This window comes from Puma concolor, chromosome D1 (genome assembly GCF_028749965.1).
Source record: "Puma concolor isolate L17-30 chromosome D1, mPumCon1.1.hap2, whole genome shotgun sequence".
NCBI lineage: Eukaryota > Metazoa > Chordata > Mammalia > Carnivora > Felidae > Puma > Puma concolor.
The window spans coordinates 53,833,191-53,842,925 of record NC_141676.1 but is presented as its reverse complement, the minus strand read 5'-3'; the positions used below and the strand labels follow the sequence as shown (position 1 = coordinate 53,842,925).

At 39.1% G+C, this 9,735-nt stretch overlaps 1 pseudogene; it reads right to left on the bottom strand.

Annotated features, from left to right (window-relative positions):
• Nucleotides 1–2,455: 2,455 nt before the first annotated feature.
• LOC112865687 (olfactory receptor 52P1-like) lies at nucleotides 2,456–3,390 on the bottom strand (annotated as a pseudogene).
• Between the last annotated feature and the right edge of the window lie 6,345 nt (nucleotides 3,391–9,735).

Genomic DNA, 9,735 nt, shown 5'->3' with positions numbered 1-9,735 from the left:
AATTTTTTTCAATGTTTTTTTATTTATTTTGGGACAGAGAGAGACAGAGCATGAACGGGGGGGGGGGGCGCAGAGAGAGAGGGAGACACAGAATCAGAAACAGGCTCCAGGCTCCGAGCCATCAGCCCAGAGCCTGACGCGGGGCTCGAACTCACGGACCGCGAGATCGTGACCTGAGCTGAAGTCGGACGCTTAACCGACTGCGCCACCCAGGCGCCCCTGATTAACCATTCTTGATCAATGTTACACTTAGTCTTGCTGCACAACTTCTTGGTTATCTTTAAAGAGACAACATGGGCATAATAGCATGGGAAGACATTTTATCATCAAAAAGAGAATTTAGAATCAATCACTTACTACCTGTTTAATTATGGGAAAATTACAAAGAAATTGAACTTCTGTAAATTTACCTGCAAAATGGATATTATTACATAACGAGTTAAAGTTGAAATGGTTCCCTAAGCTATTATATATTAAAAAACCCAGCATAACTAGCCTAGTGGCACAGAGCCACTTAAACAGATGGTATTTCTGCTGAAATTGATAGAATGTGAGAAACATAAGATAGGCCTCTTCCATTCACTCCTATTCTAGGATGGAACTACCTCAACCTTAGCTATTGCCCTGAACTTTATGGTTTCTTATTACCCAGTATCCTCACATGTTTATCCAAGGTTTGAATGTTATCATTCTTCTCCATCACTGATATTATATTGGTGACAGTAGAATACTCAGTCCTTTATTTTCTTGCTTTTTTAAAACTCTGACATGTTGACCATGATGGTGGCTGAAAGTCAGTATCAGGCATAAATCCTCTCTCTATGCTCCAACCTTCGATGGGAAATCTGGGTTATGAAGTACAAAAAGGCCAGGGAAGCCTTTATAGATTAGTTACCTGACCCTCCCCTTTTTCCTTCCCCTCAGTCCAAACTTCCCCAACACACTCTATACAAAAAAATACTTTCATAGTTAAGAATGAATTAGGATATTTTTTTACTAAGAGAGACAAATAGCAGAACAGGCTAGAGATAATGGTTTCTTTCTTTTCTTGTGTGGATAATATGATTCACTCCCGTTTTATAGGCATCCCCCTACACTGAAAGCTAGGCAAGACCAGTGGAAACTGAAGGAAAAGGGGTATTTAGTACAGAGGGCTCTCTGTCAAAGTCACATGAATTGAGGATGTTCTTAAGGTTTATAGACTGGTGAGCTGAACAGAGTAGAGAGGAGGTCAGGATTGGTCAGAAGTCCTGGCTAGGGAGAAAAAGTACATGCACAACTCCTTCTCACAGTGTCATTATCTTTTTAAGAATCTCAAGCACAGGATAGAGATTTAAAAAGGATTTAAAAATTTAGGATTCTTTTTCCTATGTTTACGATAATAACAATTATTTAACTTTAAAACTGTAACTATCCTATTTTTTAGTAGTTCTTATATTTCATGGATTCATTAAATTTTTTTTTGGAAATGGAGCCATTTCTGCTTAAATATCCAATCTTGTATTTGCCTTATTACATTATGCAATTGACCCTATGATGACTATGTACTTAAAATGATTAGATAGAAAGCACTACAATGATTCAAATATTTCAAAGTGGCAAAGCTTCATCACATAAGTTGGTCTTTGTTCATGATCCGAGTTACCCTGGAATATCACTTAAGGAACAGGTAGCTTCCTGTTAACATATATCTTTTTTTTTTTTAAGGTAAATTTCCTGGTCACAGAAGTCTTTCGAATTAGGCATCTAGACACATGTTTTCCCTTGCAACGAAACCTGTGATATGTATTTCAATAATCCCACAACCTGTGTCTATATGTCATCTTCAAGTTCATCCATTTTTGTTATAATCGTCACAATCATCTAATTAATATCGTGAACATGTTGCACTGCTGTTGCATTAGAAATAATCCTGGTGAAAAGACAAATTTCCGTGTTAAAGTGGTATCCAAAGATAGTGAGTATGTTAGGTGCTTTCAGTAGTAAGACATTCTTTGGAAACAGACACAGAATTTAAAAATTAGAAAATAGAAAGCCAAAGTAAGTATAAACTTTCCAGCAAGACAAGGAAAGATGATCTTGGCTCATCTACAGAAAAATCTTGTGTGTAGCTGATGAACGTGAACACAGATGTGAAAGTCATCAGGAGACCTGTGCCATAAGAGCGCTTCTGTTTAAACAGACATAGAAAGAGCCATCTTGGCCTCTTCCTTTTTTAGTTCATAGCTCAATGAAAGGACAAACATCGGTTCTTCATGCAAGCCAAAACAAAACAAAGCAAACAAACAAACAAACAAGCCAGAATGTGGGAAACCACCACACACAAATGTTCCTTCTGATCTATTTGTTCCACAGCCCATTTAAAGATATAACTGGGTCTTGGATGGTTGGGCAAAGCACTGTCAGTTGTTCTCACTGTTTGTTTACTCACAGGTATATTGTCAGCACTCATAGTCTATGCAGGTCCTCTGCAAAGGCATTTGGTCACCTTGTGCCATATTTCCTTCATTTTTATACCATAGATGATGGGGTTGAGCACTGAGGGTAGAAGAAGATAGAGATTGGCAAGGAGAACACGAGCATGAGGTGGGATATTGTGACCAATGCGGTGCATGAGAGATGAAAAGAGTGCAGGAATATAAGTGACAAGAATGACAAAGAGGTGAGCTGAACAGGTGTTGAGAGCTTTATAGGTAGCATCTTGAGAGTTGAGACATACCACAGCCTGAAGAATGAAGCCATAAGAGAAGCCAATGAGCAGCAGATCAAGTCCCACCACTAGCAGAATCACAAAGAGCCCATAGATATGGTTAGGTCTGGTATGGTTACAAGCCATTTTCACCAAAGCCATGTGGTCACAGTAGGTATGAGGAATGACCATGTGGCAGAATGTCAACCTTTGAAGTAGAAGTGGCATGGGTAGGATAAGAATCACACCCTTGCCAGAGCCATCAGTCCCAGGCATCCAACTAAGGAATGGCTCAGAATTGTGTTGTAGCATAACGGCTCACATACAGCCACAAAGCGGTCAAAGGCCATTGCGACAAGTAAGGCTGATCATACCACAGATGTTCCATGGATGAAAAACATCTGGGTGAAACAGGCATTGGCAGCTATATCCCCATCATTGAACCAGAAGAGGCAAAGGAACTTGGGCAATAGAGCCAGAGTAGATATGAGGTCAGCTACCATCAGCAAGGCCAGGAGCAGGTACATTGGGATGTGAAATGTGGGCTCTGTGGCCACCAGAAAGAGAATAGCACCATTGACAATGAGGACAGCCAAGAACATGGAGGAGAAAGGAATAAATAACCACAAGTGCTGTGACTCTAAGCCTGGTATGCCCATCAAAGTGAAGTTTGGGATGCTGGAATGGTTGAAGATTAGCATCCTAGATACTGTTGGTGGTTGTTAAGTGAAATTTAGACATCTGTCAATGAGACGTGCATGGTGGTTGTTTTGTTTTTTGTTTTTTGTTTTTTGTTTTTTTTTTTTTTTTTTTTTTACCAGTTTGGCTTTTAATGACTTGCTGAGATGGGAAAAATGGAAAAATACCTCTCTGGGGAAATGGAGTCTTCATTCTGGCTTCAGATCTATCTCTAAACATCTATATTGTTTTCACACTCATTTCTTTGTGAGGTGAGCCTCAGGCTTCTTTTCTGGATAGAGGATGTTGTAGTGGACCTTTCCTCTCACCTGTCCCAGTTCAGCAACTCTACACTTCAAACAATTTTTCTGGACTTCTGAGTTAGAAAAGGAGAAAATATTTTTATTCTTGATTAAAGGATGAACATTTTTGATACAAGACCCATGATCATATCATTGGGAAGCTTCCTAGTTAGAGAAGAAATATACTTACTCACCCCTTGTTGTAAAAGGGCTTAGCTGTTGGGGGAAATTTCCTTTGAGTTTCTTTGCTTTCACGTGTTGTCCATCTTCCAGGAATCCACTCTCTGGTTATGATCCTGTTTCTCCTTCTGGGTCTCTTTGCTTTTCAGACATGTGAAAGATATATTGTTCAAATAAGAACACCATCAGATGGTTGCTTCCCACTAGCTCCCATCAATGCACTTGATGGACAGTCCTTTGCAGTTTTTTTGTATGAATTGTGCATATTTATTTCTTTTCAACTAGCCCTCATTCATGTATAGATTGAATTGCCTTTAACCATGAGGGATTTACTTCAAATCAACCCACTGTCCTCTTTCATTCTTCAGTTCCTATCATGAATTAGCTGAATTTCTCTTTCCTTCCAAAGACCTTCCATAGACACTCTAAGCAATAAAGCAAGAACCCCTTTCACAAATACCTGCCTGTACTGTATCTATTTTTTTTCATCTTCCACATGTTTTCCATTTCATATATTTTTCAGGTCATGCAAATCCAATTTGTGCCTATAGCCACTACTCATAGTCCCACATTTTAGGGAACTTAATATTATCATGTAAAATATATTTAGAAAGTCCTCATAGCAGTTTCACTCATGGAGATGATTTATGATTCCTATAAGAAGTAGGTATGGGGGCGCCTGGGTGGCGCAGTCGGTTAAGCGTCTGACTTCAGCCAGGTCACGATCTCGCGGTCCGTGAGTTCGAGCCCCGCGTCAGGCTCTGGGCTGATGGCTCAGAGCCTGGAGCCTGTTTCCGATTCTGTGTCTCCCTCTCTCTCTGCGCCCCCCCCCCCCCCGTTCATGCTCTGTCTCTCTCTGTCCCAAAAATAAATAAACGTTAAAAAAAAAAAAAAAAAGAAGTAGGTATGCATATGTTTGCATTATGGTGGAAATTTGTCTTAAACTTAGCCTTCTAAAAGGAAGCTAACTTTTAAAAACCGTTTTATTTTATTTTGAGAGAGAGAGATATATATATAGAGAGAGCACAGGCTGGGGAGAGGGGCAGAGGGAGAGAAAGACACTATTAAGCAGCCTCCATGCTCAGCACAGAGTTTGATGTGGGGCTCTATCCCATGACCCTGGGATCACGACCTGAGCCCAAATCAAGAGTCGAACGCTCAACTGACTGAACCATCTAGGCTCTCCAGAAGCTAATTTTTATAATAGAGGTGTGTGTGTGGTGGGGGGAGGGGAAGACAACCGGGACCAATAACACAAAGTGAAGAATCTTTGCCCAAATAAAGTTAACACTGTCACTAGCATTTTGTAGAATGTACTAGATGGAATAGTCCTCCTTGGAAAGTAGTGATAGAGGGTGTAACTTAAAAGGACTTTGCACTCTTGCCTGCGCAGACCCTGACAACAGCTAGTTCTGATACAATCAAGCAACATCCCAGATGGGGTTTGCTGAAGAGAGTCTGTAGATCCTGTACAATTCAAGGAGAAGAGGTCAAGATGAAAACAGAGACATTTATCTAGTCATAAGGCTAGGAGCTTCTTAGTTGGAAGTCCATGGTAGAGGATAAATCCTGAGAATTATTTGTGTCACTAATACTATCACAGGTTATTATTTTTATTACACAATTCAGGGGAATGCCTGGATACTTAAGGTACTCCTTTAGAACATATGATTCCAGAAATACACGTCTCAGGTTATCTGCAGTGTTGTTGAAATGCACTCTGCACTTAAGCTCTGTACCACAAACCAGGACCGTCAGGACTTCCCTAAATGTAGTAGGAACACAATTAAATTTGCTTATACTAAGAATTTTGTGCATGATTTAAAAAACTATAGGCATGCCTCATTCTAACTCTCCTCCTAGGATTTGGTTCATTCATATTATCACTATTGTTTTTATACAATCAAATTTATACAAGTTGCATACATTTATACAATTTTATAAATTGGTTCATACAAACAAATACAAAAGATTAAAAATTTCCTTTGCTTTTCATATAGGTATCTGACCCTAACTGACTACTACAGTTAAAATGTTTATGATCTGACAGTTAAAACTCAGAGAACAACACCCTTTACAAATTATTCTTAGTCATACTTAGTTCAATTAAAATGTGACACTCAAAATCAATTTGTTAAATTTGCTACAAAAAGACTCCACAAAATTTATGTTGCTAGATTCTTCCACATTCTTGAAACTTGACTAGGTTTGGTTTTCTAAGTATTCAAAAGAGAGAATAACAGGGCATTAACTAGTGTCTATGTATTCCAGAGCTAATAAGACCCAGAGGCAGAATGAGAATGGAAATATGAAGAGAGAGGTGAGAGGTACCATTAAAGAGACAGAAGAATCTGAAGCACCTGAGTGGCTCAGTCGGTTCAGTGTCTGACTCTTGATTTCAGCTCAGGTCATGATCTCACAGTTTGTGGGATCAAACCCCGTGCAAGGTTCTGTACTGACAGCACAAAGTCTGCTTGGGATTCTCTCTTTCCCTCTCTCTCTGCCCCTCCTCTACTCTCTCTTTCTTTCTCTCTCAAAATGAACATTAAAACAATTAATTAGATCTGAACAAAATAATTAAATTCTATCTGAACATTCATTTCCCCCTCAGATACCTTCAGAACAAATCTCATCATAGTTCCCATTCCTGTTTTCTATTGTCATCTTAAGCCAACTTAGCCTTCGCAGTTGATCAGAATTTCAATTACCAAATAGTTATGACATCTCCTAATTATATTCAGCTCCCTACCTACTCATCACTTCCCAAATCTTTACACTGTACTTTTTGGAATTTATAGATTATTGTCAAAAACTTCCCTTTTTTTGAAAATTCACTTTAGTTTCTTCTTCTAACAGAAACCAGACTATGTTCTGAGCACATTACATTCTGTGCAGCCACATCAAATGGAAGCTGTTTTTATAAGTTTTGTTGTTCACAGACTATAGAGTCTGAAAATGAGGAATGTGTTAGAGCCCTATTATTCCTCATTGTACTTTCTAGATCTTTGTCCTTCCACTTGAAAAATACAGGCCCCTTTGAAATTCAGGCTGCCTTTCCCTACTACCTTTCCCTACTCTCTTAGCAATTACCTATTATACCTTCAGCCTCCTTCCCTATCAAGTTATGTTTTGTACCTTTCTTACTGCCTTTCCCTCTGTTACTACTTCTGCCATAATGATTGCCTATAATTGGTTCATATAGACAAGCTGATAAAAAGCTTAGTCTTTTATTTCTTGATCTCAATTCTCAATGGTTGTTTTGTCTACACTACTTCAGCCATTCACAATATCATAAATAGAGCACTAGAATAGCCATCTTTAATATTTTAATTTTTTTTGAGAGGGAGAGAGAGAGAGAGAGCAAGCAGGGAGGGGCAGAGAGAGAGAGGGAGAGAATCCTAAGCAGGCCCCATGCTCAGAATAGAGCCTGACACAGGGTTTGATCCCATGACCCTGAGATCATGACCTTAGCTAAAATCAAGAGTCAGATAGTTAACCAACTGACCACCCAGCTGCCCCAAGAATAGCCATCTTTAAAATCTTGTTCTAAGGATCCATTCTCTTATACCTAAGCTTACATTTTTCCTGTTGACCCTCCCTAGTGCCTTCCACTTCTATAATCCTCTGATATTAGGCTTTCTAATCCATCAAAGCTACCATGTTTTCTTATTGCCATCTTACCTCCTCACAGGTTAGAAAACACTTTCTATCACTATACTCACTTCCTTGTGCTTATATTCCACATCTTTGCGCTTATTCCCCTAATTGTACTAATATAATAAAAGACTAATCCTTGTTAAATCCAACTTGGTTTGGGGGCATCTGGGTGGCTCAGTCGGTTGAGCGTCCAGCTTTGGCTCAGGTCATGATCTCGCCGTCTGTGAGTTCAAGCCCCACATCGGGCTCTGTGCTGACAGCCAGGAGCCTGGAGCTTCAGATTCTGTGTCTCCCTCTCTCTCTGCCCCTCCCCCACTCATGCTCTGTCTCTCTCTCTCTCTCTGTCAAAAATGAATAGACATTAAAAAAAATTAAAAAAATAATCCAACTTGGTTTTATATCTATACCTGAGCAGCTGAACATGACTTCCAAAAAACACACAGCATGATCATTGATTCTGGTTTACACAGTCCTTAGATGAGTTCTCAGTATAGCCAGGCAGCCATAATGTATTTCTATTCATACTTCATCCCGTTAGACATTTTATTGCTTTTATTATTAATCTCCCAATATGCATACCTCCTTCCTCAAAATTCAGAAGATGATCTTTTTTTTTTGTAAGAAAAACAAGAAACCCAATGATACTTTACTCATCTTCCCACCACAAAATAGACTGCATTTGTACCCATAGGTTGTGCCTTCCTATTACAGTGGATGTCTGCCTCATTCCTATTTAGAGTTTACTCATCTGCTTCTGAACTGAATCATACTTCCTTTCCCTCATGCAAAAACTTGTTCCTGCAACTGTACTCCTCTTTTGGGCAATGGACTTTCCCTTTTTCTAGTGAGACTTCTGACTATTGTCATTTACACCACCACCATTGTAGCCAATACACATTCTGTTTTCCTTTGGACCACTTAAATAACCTACTCACTGGTCTTTCTGCTTCCCTTTCACCTACATATTGTTTATTGTTTAATAAATTGCCTAAGAGAGTGGACCTATTATCTTTAAAAATATATAAACATGATATTACAATTCTGAAGAGCATCCTACTATATAAAGAATAAAATCAAAAGTCTTTGCCATGATGTACAAGGCACTCTGAAGTACTCCCATCATGCCTTGTGCCTTATTCATGACACTCATGATATACAAAGTGTCCTTCAGCCTCATATCACCTCTTTACCTTTAAGCTTCTACCACTCTCTCCCTTCGCTCACATCACTCTTGGCCATTTTGCTCTTCTTTAAGCATGCTGAGTTTGCTTCTGCCTTAGAGCGTTTCCCCTTGCTGTTCCATCTCCCCACGCACCTTCAAATGACCCACTTCCTAACTTTATGTGTGTCTGTGAAAATATAATTGCTTCTTAAGCTTCTATTTTTGATCATACGAAACCACATACCACTACCTGAAACAGCCAGTTTTTCTTTCTCCCCCTGATACCTTCATACTCCATAGTCAAAAGAGTAGTTCACAGTCCTGGCTGCATATTAGAAACACCTGAGGAGTTTAAGATTTTCCAATAGTTAGAAAGCTTAGGTATATTTAAGTGATAGCAGGAAATTCAGTGTGACCTTTATGTCAAGTGCATGGAATTCTGGAGACAATGTCAGAAGCGGACCCATGAGTAACAGTTCCTTTTGCTTGAAATGTTTTCCACATTGCTTTCTTCTTTGCTTGACAAAACACCTATCTTCACTTCTCTGCTCTTGCCCGTGGCATGAATCTGCCTATGTCTGTGTTCTATTGCATAGCACTTCAGCTAAGTTTCCTTTCCTTAAGCAACTCCGCTCATTTAACGTGCATTTATTAAGTACTCACTATGAACCAGGACTTGTATATCAGCTCTATTTTGTCATATCTGACAATGTTTCTGCATTATTTCAAAACCATCTAATTCTTGAATCTTTAGTACCTCATCTTCTACATCCTCTGTAAACTTGCTCAATTTGCAGAAATGAGGCAGTATTTTCAGATATCTGAGGTAGAAGTTGCTGTGTGGCTAACAAATTAATGCCAGTTAAATAGAATTAGTGGGGGCTACAGATAGAAAGCATTTAGGGAAAAGAATCCAACTGAAAGAAGAGGTGGGATACCTTTAAAGGATTAAAATCAGAACCTACCTAGAAATGCTCTACTACATTCTTCTTACCCCTCTTCTCTTCTGATAACCAGAGCCTCATTATTTGAAGTCACAAATTAAATCTGCCTATTTCATGTTTTAT